We start from the raw sequence: 14,043 nt of genomic DNA, 5'->3' as shown, positions 1-14,043 counted from the left end.
GCCAGAGGACGAGAGGACGCTAGCCGCCACGCATATAAAGGATATATAGTGAAAAACTTTGTTTTTACGGGTTATACTTGTTACACTTTTTTTTATTCTTTTGCGTCAGATGTTGAAGGCAACTTCGGTTAGTTGAGTCTCAGAAGCCTCACTCGTGTTCTCAGCATCACCAGCAGCCATCCAGAGTTGACAACAAATATTACCATCGCTTCGGCAGGAGGTCAACAGCGGTTGTCCTATGCGGAGAATGGATCCCTGCCACAGGAACGTGGAATTTCAACCAATGGGTCAGGAACCTCGTCATCGGATCAGCATCCACTCAACGCTCATTTGAGTAGGTGGCATTTCTCTTTTGGCGATGGTCGTGGGGGTGATGCATCGATTCAGTTTGTTGTCCTTCCCTCGCAACTCCGATTAGCACGGTTGGCTACGTTCGGTGCGAAAGAAGTTCAAGATGAATATACACTGCCCATAGACTAACACTAACTATAGAACAATTCTACGTGACTTTACCGAAAGAACCAAGAAGATGAATCCCTGCAGTCACGAACGCTTTAAATCGAAACTAACTATAGACTCAACACTGCCCATAGACTAACACTAACTATAGACTCAACACTGCCCATAGACTAACACTAACTATAGACTCAACACTGCCCATAGACTAACACTAGCCATAGACTAACACTAACTATAGACTCAACACTGCCCATAGACTAACACTACCCATAGACTCAACACTGCCCATAGACTAACACTACCCATAGACTCAACACTTCCCTTAGACTAACATTCACTATAGACTCAACACTGCCCATAGACTAACACTAACTATAGACTCAACACTGCCCATAGACTAACACTAACTATAGACTCAACACTGCCCATAGACTAACACTACCCATAGACTCAACACTGCCCATAGACTAACACTAACCATAGACTAACACTACCCATAGACTCAACACTGCCCATAGACAAACACTAACCATAGACTCAACACTGCCCATAGACTAACACTACCCATAGACTCAACACTGCCCATAGACAAACACTAACCATAGACTCAACACTGCCCATAGACTAACACTAACCATAGACTAACACTAACTATAGACTCAACACTGCCCATAGACTAACACTACCCATAGACTCAACACTGCCCATAGACAAACACTAACCATAGACTCAACACTGCCCATAGACTAACACTACCCATAGACTCAACACTGCCCATAGACAAACACTAACCATAGACTCAACACTGCCCATAGACTCAACACTACCCATAGACTCAACACTGCACCTCTGATTATCACGGTTGGCTACGTACGATGCGAAAGAAGTTCAACACACCGTACATACATACTATCGATCCTCCAAGCTTCAGATGTGTGCATCGATTCGCATGCATCTGCTTGTAATAGGTTCATATGGACCGCCTGCAGGCTCCTTTAGACGCCTAAAACTCGCCACGGGTTTTCATCGATTTTCCGAATCAAACCGTGACCTCAAATTGTGACCATTCACCGATTTTGCTGCGACGCTGGTTTGGTTGGTGGTGGTGGTGGCGGTGATGAGGCGTTGTGGGCCGAGTCGGTGAGATTCTGCTGTATTTATTGCACGTTGCCGGAAGGCATCATCCATTCTATCTCTAAAGTAGTCGTGTTTTCGTTCGTTGTTCTTCCCCCCGCACCTCCGATTAGCACGGTTGGATACGTACGGTGCTAAAGGAGTTCAACATATATACATTATCTTTTGCATATACATATGTACACCAGTGTTATTAATATGAATGATATGCTTAAGTGAAAGCATAATAAAAGCATCTTGTTTGCATTGGTACTTTTAAGTGTATTTATTTTAATAGGATGAGCGGCATTGCTTTTCCTTCACGAAATCCCCATCAGCCATGGTCACTCCACTGCTGGATGAAGGCATCCCCCAAGAACGGCACCCCCCCCCCCCCCCATGATTAAACCACACCAAGGATCTGCACGTGACCCGATTCCTCGTTCCGTCTCCACGATAGACTCCACTCAGATGCGTTGCATTCTTTGGCTGCCACTCAGTTATTATTATTATTATCCCATGACCATTGGTCATCATCCCTTCCAGCGCCGTCCCCCGCTTCACCCATAGCTCTCAGGAAGAAAAAAAAGCCAATCCTATGCTATTGAGGGGGCGTCGTGGAAAAATACCATTGTCCAGAAAGTAGGCTTTTGAGCTGAGAGTGGGCAGATTAAATGGTTTAAAAGGCCGAGTTATTAAGTTCATTGTGCAGCCATCCTTGGGGACATGATATGAAAACAACTCTTCACGATCAAAAGTGAATTGTGTAGAGTTTGTTCCAGTGAAGCTGTGATGTATTAGTTTGAGAAATATAATGCAGGTATTCTTTTTTCGGTAAAGTCACGTAGGTAAAACATTAAAAAAAGTAAAATAAAATAAAAATCACGACGTTTCGGAGGCAACACAAGCTTCCGTCTTCAGGTGGAACCGTCACAGCCACGACAGCTGTATCAAGTAAACGTCGTGATTTTTATTTTATTTTACTTTTTTAATGTTTTACCTACGTGACTTTACCGAAAAAACCTAAGAATATGAATACTTGCAGTCACGAAAGCTTCAAATCTAGAAATAATGCAGGTAGCTGTAACGGCTCAGAGGTCAGAGCGCTGAGCTGACACTGCTGAGGTCCTGGGTTCGAACCTAGGGTGCTCTAAGCGTCGTGAGTTGGTGGTACCAACCTGGTAAACAATTAATGCACACGCACAAAACCCCTATCACATGATAATTTGATTCCGCAGGAAATATGGCGAAATGACACACACTGCGAATAAAAAAACAAAAAAATATTTTATTAAGACGTGCTGCTTCTTACTGTGAGTACGGAGATTATAAATGCGAGGTCATCACCCAGCAAACCAATGTAGTCGGGACCAGTTACGATCATTTGCGGGCACGGGGCTCTCGCACAGTCTCAGATGCAGCTCCGTTATATCCACTTCCGCGGACCGTTCTCTAACGCCGAGATATTTGCACTCCACTCGTTTGCGAGATACCCCAATGGAGTATTCCGCCTCGCGACGCGACAACGATTTATCGACAGCACGGTAGGAACGCAATCGGTGGGAACGGTAACGTAATTAAATATCAATGCGGCTTTGTTTTATGTTCTTGTTTTTTTGGATGCCCTCAATTTCATTTGCGTTGTCACCAAAGATCGTCGTCGAGGAGGACGTCCGTCAGGTTTGGTGGTGGCTCGTGAGGTTGTCCCAATTCTGGATCTGCAGATCTTTGGGCACTGGGTTGCACGCTTGTCCCAGATAGAAGCGGAATCCGCGGTGCCGGGTTGGCTTCCCGCACCACAAGGACGGCACGCATTTATAACGTCCGTCAATTTATAGTAGCAGGTTTTTACCCTTTCAACTGGTACAAAACTGACACCTTTATACAAGGGATCATGTTTGCAATAACCACAACACAAGCAGTCAAAATGCAAACAAAAATTAAACAACTCTGATAATGATAATGGCATGTACGCCTTTGGGCGTCATCTGGTCCAACACCAATGGAGACTAGGCTCTAAGAAAAGCTGTCTCGGGTGTGGACCAATCAACTTCAAGGACAGTGCATATCATCATCATCAGAGTTGTTTTCTTTTTGTTTGCATTTTGACTGCTTGTGTTGTGGTTATTGCAAACATGATCCCTTGTATAAAGGTGTCAGTTTTGTACCAGTTGAAAGGGTAAAAACCTACTACTATATTTTGCCACTGGTAAAGGAGGTCTCATAGCGTCTGTCAATTTGTCGCAGACGACGGCGTCATTCTGCATGGCCTGACCCGAGCAGTAGCAGCAGAATGCAGAAAGCAGCGTTCTCCCTCCGCTCCCCCTCCCTACCTCCCTCCCGCTCACTCTCTCTCGCCATCCCTCGTTTAGATAATGTTTTTTTTTGGTGTCACGACGCACTTGGGGTGCTCGGCGTGCCACGCGCCGGGACGCGTCGGGGGTGGGCTGGGGACAGGCGGCGGTCGCGTCGAGGGGAACGCGCGGAACGAAGGGGGGTTCCGACCTCCTCTTACTACCCAGAGAGAGAGGGAAAGAGGAGAGAGAGAGGATTGAGAGGGGGGGGGGTACATCAAGCAAAGCATAAAAAAACGAAATGATAAACGAAGCAAAGTGCCGACTACACCGAGCATCTTCTTGTTTCCTCTGATCCTAAAAAAAAGAGAGAGACGAGAGGAGAGGGAGAGATGACATGCAAATTCGTGAAGCGTTCCATATTTTTGGAGCTCTACACGCAGATATGAGCTACCCGTCGGAGGCCGTCGGACTGCGAGAAGGGCTGCGTGCAGAACGAGAGAGAGCGAGAGAGAGAGTGAGCGAGCGAGAGAGTGACCGAGAGAGTGAGCGAGAGAGTGACCGAGAGAGTGAACGAGAGAGTGACCGAGAGAGTGACCGAGAGGTGGGGGTTTACATAAAACAAAGTTATTATTTAAAAAAAAAATATTACAAAATGATGAACGAAGCAAAGTGCCGACTACACCGAGCATCTTCTTGTTTCTTCTGATCCTAAAAAAAAAGAGAGGGAGAGAGGAGAGGAGAATGCTGAATAAATGTTGTTGCCGTATTAGTTTGATTAAGGGATGCTTCCGCCTCTGTCCGCCCAGCAGTATGAATAACACCACAATTCATTGGCAGGTCTAACGTGTTACTCTTCCAAGACGTTTGGGCAGCGTGGAAGAGAATTTACCCACTAGAGGACGGGCCCTCGCAAGAGCTCCTTCTCGACTGGAGGCTCTTGCGCTCAGCAGTGGCGTGAGCAGGCAATTTCAGCGCTGCACCTTTGCATACCTTTTAAACAGACCGATTATACCAGTTTTAGTCAATTTTTGGAAAACTAAATTTACAACTCGATAATAACATATTGCTCTCAGAATTATGACAATGATTTTAATATACTTTCTATAAATCTCACAGTAAGGGCTTAGTGTGTTTATTTTTGGTTTATAAACCAGCTGTTATAAAGTGTAGCAACATCTATAGCTTCAATTGCAAAAATTGGTCTGTTTATCGCTCATGGTGCATGCATTTAAAGTTATGAGAAACTTGAGTGTAATATATTTTTTACGTTTGTGGTTAATGAGAATTGTTTTCAAAGTGTTTTTTTATACCATGACCATTGTATTGTACTCTACGTGTCCCCTGCCTGGCTCCGCCCTCGGCAACGCCCCCTTCGGGAACTCACTAGAAGGTTCTGGGCCCTACATCACGTATCCCCTCTGCCACCTTTGGCCTACATCCCGTCACGTGCCCCTGCCGGCCAATCGGGCTACTACGTCCTCAATGGCCCCCTACGCTGCCAGCCCCAGAGACCTCTTCCATGACATCATATACTCTGCTGGCAGAGAGAGCGACTATACCCACCATTTATCTGTCGGTAGATGGCGCTAGGAGCGGTAGTGACCCATTATATGTCACTACACTTTTAATGGGTTCATATGTGCCGCTTGCTGGCTCCTTTAGAGGCCGCTAACACTCGGCAGTTTTAAGGTAATTGATTGATTCTCTGAATCAAACCGTGACCCTGAATTACGGCAGCGACAACATACATAAAACATACATACAACATACATACGGTACATCAACAGGCAGATGTGCGCATCTCATATTCCGTAAATTGAAAATTCCAAGTCACAGGAATGCGATTGTGACCGTGAAACACAAACTATGGGCCCTACAGGGAACGTATCGAGACACAGAGATATATAGAGCCTCGTTCAGACACATAAAGAGATTCATAGATGTATAAAGAGACTCAGATATATATATAGTGACCCATAGAGATACATTTAAGACAAGAAACAGTGCGATTATGGCCATGCAACTCATTCTATGGGCCATAAAATAAACCACTGTAGTCTGTGCTGCAATGGAGGAAGAGAAAAACGACACAAAAACCTCTCTCCTGGTGCCCTCTTGTCGTGACGAGTCGTCGGACCCATTTAGCTCCTGAACATCTTGCAATCATACACACGAATAGAAGAGTGGCTGTCCCATACACTGTCATAGGAATGTGAAATTTGACATCACAGTTTCGTGGAGATGACCACTGCCTCGTAATGTGCATAATGTGCATTGCTGCCACTTGAATTTGCATAACGGGGATTGAGAAACGAAGTCAACTTCACGGGGCAGTCGCGTGGCTCAGCGGGAACAAGGTTGCGCTTGCTGCAGAGGTTTATGGTACGAGCCCAATGGATATTGGGACAAAAAGACGAATCTTAATTTGTCTTCTTCACAGCCAGCATCACAGTCCAAACTGTGCACCTTCATTACTTTATTTCAGTAGTTCACAATCAATATTCAAATAAATGACATGCCCCCCCCGCCCCAATATAGAAGTCAAACTCCCCCTATGGGTAAAACCACACAGCGGCAGTAGCAGCATCACCCCCCTACTGTGAAATCAACCGCAGACGACACGGCACTCGCCGTCGCGGCTGGTCTTGCGCTACGCGAACGCTCCGACGAGGATTGCGAGTGGTTGGAATGCGTAGAACGTCGCAGACTTCTCGTGGCAATCTCTGAGACGATCCGTTAATACCGCCCAGAGGGCCGTCGCCTTCAAACTATCACAACCCACGCCTTCAAACTATTACATCTGATACCGTGACGTTGAAGCGTGGTGGTCCACCGCCACCCGCCCCCCCCCCCCCAAAGCGTGGGGCCCGGGGCGGTCGCCCATATTCGTCATACCCTAGAGGGCAGCTCTGTCCATCTCAGTCAGTCGAAGCCAGGGGTGTCGACAACCAAAAATAACAAGACGAGACATTTGTTTTTTATTGCTCGAATTCGGTAAAACAACCCCCCCCCCCACCTCAACATATCAAGAGCCGCAATGCACTGCGTGGTAAATATCAGACGGTGCTGGTCCTTAATAAATAACGGCACAGAGTGGCGCTTAAAGAGACGCAGGCTGCCGACCAGAGGTCGCTAACGGGTTTTGATTCCTTACCCGTACCCTGCCGCACCAGGGTTCGGGTACCCGTACCCGTACCTTACCCGAAATGAGTGACAAACGGTTACTCACCAGTGACTCACGGCCTACCCGTACCCGTACCCGGCCGCACCAGGGTCGCAAACGGGTACCCGTTCCCTACCCGTACCCTACCCGAAATGAGTGACAAACGGTTACTCACCAGTGACTCACGGCCTACCCGTACCCGTACCCGGCCGCACCAGGGTCGCAAACGGGTACCCGTACCCATACCTGGCCGGGTACGGGTAGGGTACGGGTATCGGGTACCCGGTTGCGACCTCTGCTGCCGACCCCCCCCCCTCCCCGGGGTCTCAGCGCAATCACGGCCCACCGAGACTAAATCCCACCACAGCCGCAGGCACCGACGACTCCGCTGCCCGAGTCCACGTCGGCATTGTTGCTCTGGCCCCGGCTCCCACGGGAGGAGTGCGGTTGCGTGGCTGCGAGAGAAGAGTTTGCGTGTATGCGCATGTGTGTGTGTGCGTGTGTGTGCGTGCGTGTGTGTGTATGTGTGCGTGTGTGCGTGCGTGTGTGTGCGTGCGTGTGTGCGTGCGTGTGTGTGTATGTGTGCGTGTGTGCGTGCGTGTGCGTGTGTGTGCGCGTGTGTGTGTGCGTGCGTGTGTGCGTGTGTGCGTGCGTGTGTGTGTATGTGTGCGTGTGTGCGTGCGTGTGCGTGTGTGTGCGCGTGTGTGTGCGTGCGTGTGTGCGCGCGCGTGTGTGTGCGTGCGTGTGTGCGTGTGTGTGTGCGCGTGTGTGCGTGCGTGCGTGCGTGTGTGTGCGTGCGTGCGTGTGCGTGCGTGTGTGTGTGTGCGTGCGTGTGTGTGTTTGCGCATGTGTGCGTGCGTGCGTGTGTGTGCGTGCGTGCGTGTGCGTGCGTGTGTGTGTGTGCGTGTGTGTGTGTGCGTGCGCGTGTGTGTATGCGTGCGTGTGTGTGCGTGCGTGGTGGAAGCGGTGGCACAGCGGTGAGCGTGTTCCGCTACGAACCCGGTGACCCAAGTTCGATTCCCGCTCACAGCCACGGAACACCGGTGACGATTATCTGAACCGGTCCTGGGCCTCCTCCCCTAGGTCGACTCGGCCTCAAATGAGTAGCTGGTGCGGTGTGTAAGTAAACATCGCCACTGGGGGAACAAACGCGGCCGTGCGTGGTACTGGTCCACCCAACACCCATCGTGTGCCGGTTCCAGCCTTCATCGGCAATGCTCGCTAACAGCACTTGTCCCAAAAGTCTGTTAAGGCTACACCGGGGGATCTTCATCTTTGTCTTGTGTGTGTGTGGGGGTCACTCGGGACGAGTGAGGGGGGCTGAGGGGGGCACCGCTTGCAGCTGGCAGCTGGCGTGTTGCGCACGAGGGCTGCTCGTACGAAAATACTCGCACGCTCCGTGTGCCCTCTCTCACTCACTCACTCTCTCGGACGCTCTCCTCCTCACGACGCTCAGCACTTTCTATTTAATCACACGTACCAGGGGAATGTGTGTGTCTTGGGGGAAAAGTGCTGAGACGTTGACACCGGATTAATATTTGCATTTAATGCCTTTGTTGTTTTTGTTGTTGAACCCATAACCATACCGATCCATATTCGTTTTTTTTGGGGGGGTTGGGACACGAGGTGGTATTTTTATGTCAAAATCATTGTCGTGAACCCCTCCACCACCCGAGGAGAGTGTCACGTTTACAAAGAAGCGATTCGTTCTACGTGGCCAATGTAATCGTTGAACTTTCCGACCGGTCGCGTAGACGAAATATCGGCAACCGAGTGTCGCGGCTTCACGACCTGACGATGTCACCACCTGCGTCTGTCACTCGCGACGTCTCTCCGTCACTCTCTCTCTTCCACTCCAGCCTGCAAATATTCAGCGTCACCCCACGCATTTGCGCCCCGTGACCAGATCACCCCGAATGCGCCCTGACCTCGTCGAGGAGCGTGAACCACCATGACGCAAACTGCGGTCATCCTCGCAGCTTTTGGCTGGACATCGAACAAAGGTGGCCATCGCATCGCGCGCTTTCAGATGCGCTTCTGCGGCCATCTGGAACGCTCTTCCATCCGATACTAGGAAGCCACTGGAGCTGTACGCTTCTAAATCATCTAGATTGAAAATGAATTTCTTAACAACTGCATTTTGCGTTTAGTTTGTTCGTCTTTCCCCCGTACCTCCGATTAGCACGGTTGGCTACGTACGGTGAGAAAGAAGTTCAACGTACGCACATCAGATCTCAGAAGCTATGCAATGGATTGAGCCTGCTGAAAATGGTCCTGTGTTTGGATGGGCGATTGCCATGCACAAACAGCTTGTCCCAGGGCTTACTCAGTGGGCAGCTTAACACGTAGGCTTTCGCGACCAAGATAATTCATAATATAGGTTTTTGGGTCAGATCGCGTTATTTATAAATGTGTCGTAACCCTCCACCACCCGACACGGCCAAACAGTAAAAAATGTGTCACGTTTTCAAAGGACAAATTAATTGACTTCTTTAGCCCACCGTTGTGCTGAAGAGAGAATCAACAGCATTTTAAAATTTGAGTAGTCCGACGTTTCGCTGATAATTACAATCAGCTTCATCGGGCAGCCCACCAGCACACCGGTGGGCTAAAGAAGTCAATTAATTTGTCCTTTGAAAACGTGACACATTTTTTACTGTTTGGCCGTGTCGGGTGATGGAGGGTTATGACACATTTATAAATAACGCGATCTGACCCAAAAACCTGTATTATGAGCAGTGGGCAGCGTTGGCCAGCAGAGGGCAGTGTAACAAAATACTGCCAGGACTGTATTCCACTCTGCCGTGTTCATGCTCCCCTGACCACCGCGGTGAAGTATGGTTCAAATAACGAATCGCACGGTGTGGGAAAAGGCCATTAGCGGTGGATATAAAAACACGTTTCTTCAAAGTGGGCAGGTAGGAACTTGGTTGGACAGCGCATTCGTGCACGACAGAAAGCTCGCGGTCACGTGATGCACTTTAACCAATCCGGGAGTGTACTACATGTTTGGGAGAGGCTATGCACGACAGACAAATAATCCCTGGTGGGCAGTGTTGTTCCTACCTGTAAAACAATTATGTCATTGTTCAATGTCTTCCGTGCCTGGCACCTGGTATAGTAGTGTGGACTTGTTAATCACGGGCTTGGGATTGCCATTGGAGATGGGCATTGCCTCATTGCTAGTATTTAATTGACACTCAACATCCACTCGTAGAAAATGACTTATTCGCTAGTTGAAACCTCTAGAGAAAAAAACAAATCAAAGGGTCGCTCTGTATCGCCACGTGAAAAAAATATGCATCTCAGTCTATCGGCCTCGTGGCAATTTCAGGCTGATGATAATTGAGTCCATTTGCCATTGTGGCGCTGTCATTGTTAACAACGCAGGGTTATCGCGAAGGGAATGGCGTTGCGTTTCTCCGAACACAACCTGCAGCCGTTTCACATTCGTGGACGATGCCGCTGTGTGTGAATCCCACTTTAGAAATGTTCAGTACAGTTTAATGTTTTGCAAATGTTGCACGCTCGAACCACATTAACGAGGGACTTTAGTTTAAGCAGAACTCTAGACACGTTTCACCCTTTCAGGGCTCATCAGCAGAGCCAACTAGCGAGATGTTAACTACCTCGCCTGGTTTACAGGAGGTCGTGGGTTCCATCCCGACCCTGCCGCTTGTGTATTTGTCGTGTGAATGTTCTCCCCGTGGTGGCGTGGTTTTTTCCTCCGGTCTTTTCCATTCAGTAACACGCATTAAGACTATTTGGCTGCTATAATTTTCCACGTGATAAGCCACTTCGTTGAGCTGTCATTTGTAGACCGGTGGACCTTACCTGGTAAAATAAAAAAAAAAAGTAGTGTGTAATTGTTTAAAATTGTTTAAAACAAATGTTGCGGCTTTACCAGTCGCCCCATGCACACGTGAGCGGGAAACCAATTCTTCCCGTTCGCGACGATAACGTTGGCACACGGTGCGGGGAATCGAGGAGGACGCGTTTTACGCGCGACGCGTCGCTGCACTCGTCGGGTTGGCATTCAGACGCGGCTGCGCGCATGTGATCACGATCCTCGCCACGACCGCTGCGCGAGCGAGCGAGCGAGCGATAGCTCCATCGCAGCGGTCAGCCCGTGGCCGCTCTTTTTTCTTGACGGAGCGAAATTCGCCGGGGCGACCCCCTCTGCGACGCTTCTCAGCGACCTCCTCCTCGTGCTCCTCCTCCTCGCCGGTGCTCCCGACTATTTTTGGGAGAAGCTGTGGGGGGGGGGTGGGGGGGGTTCGGTTACATGACCTGGGCTTTGGCGTCGATCGCCGCGGGGAGGGGGGGGTCACGTGACACTTCCACTGATCGGCAGCGCCAGGTGCCGTGCGCGCCGCGTGGACGAGCGCAGCCAGGTGTGATCGCCAAGGGGGCGCGGAATTCTCTTTTGTTTTTGTGTGTAGGGGCAATTAAATAAATAAACAAACGACGACATGGGAACCCGTCGGTCCCCGGTCGCCGCTTTGAGTTGCGAACGTCTCCGTCGGTCGGATCAGAACCCCCCCCGAGGTCCCGACAGGTGACCGTCGCTTCCAGGAGGTTCTGCCGTGAGGTTGGCGACTCCGAGCTCTTCGTGGCTGCTGGAGGTGATGACCCCCAGCGTCGCCCTCCGCTCCTTTCCGCCGAGCCCCACAGGATCGAAGGAGGACACTTTTGAGAGCTTCACGCGCTCCATCTCCCGAAGTGGGTTAGCGATCGCAGGACCGCCGTGTTACCGTTGCGGGTTTCGAGTTTATCAGGGGGTCAGGATGTGTCTCACTTGCAAGGGTGATCTGGGCCATTAAATCTGCCAGTATAGGGAGAGTGGATTTTCCACGCACAAAAATTATATTCATAAATCAAGTCACGTGGTTTGCAGGACTGTTGTGTCAACCAGGGAGCTTCGGCTATATTTCCCGGCAGGCCACGATGACACCGTGGCATAGGGTCCTAAGATCGTAACGTCTGTAACTTGAGACCACTAATATTTACCTCTCGTCTATACAGTTGTCTAATCTATCTCCTTCACCTCGCTTTCATCTCACGAATCTGCATCTTTGATGTCTTGGTGAGACATATCTCGCAGTGGGCCATAACTCAGGGGCCACGCAATGGCCATCAATCGAAGGACTCTTGTCGAGACTTGGCATCGGTATTCGCGTGTTGTGACATCTTCAGTGGGAAGTTTCAGTGGAAAGCTGTCACAGCGATGAAATGGTCAGCACACTGGACTTGCATTCCAGGGGCCGAGGGTTCGATTCTAAATGACGGTGCAAGTTTCTTAAATCCGTCCCACCACCACCGCATCTGTCCACCCAGCTGCGTGTGTTCATCACACTTGTGATTGGCAGGTGACGTGTTGTGGGGGTGAAGTGTGGGTACTTCCACGTCTTCCAATACGTCTGACCAGTGTGGAAGAGTAGTCCAAAATCACCGTGTAGAGGCTCTCTCGAGTTCCCTCCAAGGGAGGCCCATTCGCTGGCAGGGGCGTGAGAAAAAGCAAAACTGCAGGCGGCACCACCAGCACCAACCGCTCCATCGCAGCACTTCTGTAAACCCAAATAAAAACCCGGCCCTCTGGCTGCGCGCAGCCACAACGGGCGAGAGACCTGCGGCCGGGACAGAGCCACGCTGGCAAACACAACACCGCCACCACTGGGGTTGCCACTTCTCAGGTACAAAACAAAAACTAAACTCAGACGTGCCGTGGGTAGAAGACAAATAAACAACAAAAAAACTAAGCTATTTTTGCTTTTACTAGGTAAGGCCCACTGAGCCATATAGGTATTTTTCAGAAGCGACCTGGCCACAAATGGCGGGTCAACGAAGTGGCTTACCGTGTGGAAAAATTTATAGCAGCCAAATACTCTAAACGTGTCATGTTGATTCTAAATGTGGAGGCAAAAACCATGGCAGCCAAAAAAAATTAATCGCGACCACACGCAGAGAGAACATGCAAACTCCAAATATACAGGCATCGGGGTCGGGATCGAATCTACGACCTCCTGTATACCAGGCGAGGTAGTTACCATCTCGCCACCGTGCGTAGATGCATGTCTTGAGTGGTGTATTGTTATTATTACTACTGCTACTACGACAACTCAATTGACAAAATATGAGTCAAATTTCGATTTAAAGCTTTCGTGACTGCAGGGATTCATCTTCTTGGTTCTTTCGGTAAAGTCACGTAGAAGGTAAATAATAAAATAATAAAAATAAAACATAATAAAATAATTCTCATGACGTTTCGGCTACAACGTAAGCAGCCGTCCTCAGGTGAAGAACAGGTCTTTGATGCTGCTAATCCTGCACAATGCACGGGCATATTATGACTTTGAAACCCCCCGCCCACCTCCTACGCATTCCACAAGTAATGACTAATCCCAATTTTGCATTTCCCATAAATATGCTAAATTCCTCTTGATATGCAAATTATTTTGTCAAGGCGCTCTTCCCCCTCCAACCCAGCTTAAATATACGCTCCAAGCCTGGTGGTGTTTCATTCAGACGTTGTCTTTCCGACAGACCTGTTCTTCACCTGAGCACGGCTGCTTGCGTTGTAGCCGAAACGTCGTGAGAATTATTTTATTACGTTTCATTTTTATTATTTTATTATTTCCCTTCTACATGACTTTACCGAAAGAACCAAGAAAAAAAAAAGAGTCTTTTCATGTCCTGCGGGAACATACAGATTTCTAAGCGATGGCGACCTCGCACAGAGCCCGGGGAAACCAGAACAGGTGGCCAAACCACAGCAAGCGCTCGCGATATCCGCTCTGGCTGCGCGCAAACGCTAGCCAGGTGCCGGGAGCAGTCGACGTGGTGCAGAATCCTCGCACTCGGCACCAAAACCGTCTGGTGACAGCCAGAAGACGGGCCGCCCGCTTCACGCCGCACAACCACAGAGACAATTCATGGCAGATATGATACAGAGGAAGAAGAAGAAAAAAGGTTACTCGGTTAAAACAATAATTGTTTTGTTTTGTATTTTTA

This window comes from Lampetra planeri, chromosome 42, assembly GCF_965212315.1.
Source record: "Lampetra planeri chromosome 42, kcLamPlan1.2.h2, whole genome shotgun sequence".
NCBI classification, from domain to species: Eukaryota; Metazoa; Chordata; class Hyperoartia; order Petromyzontiformes; family Petromyzontidae; genus Lampetra; species Lampetra planeri.
The sequence above is the reverse complement of the archived record's forward strand: the minus strand, read 5'-3'. Positions refer to the sequence as shown.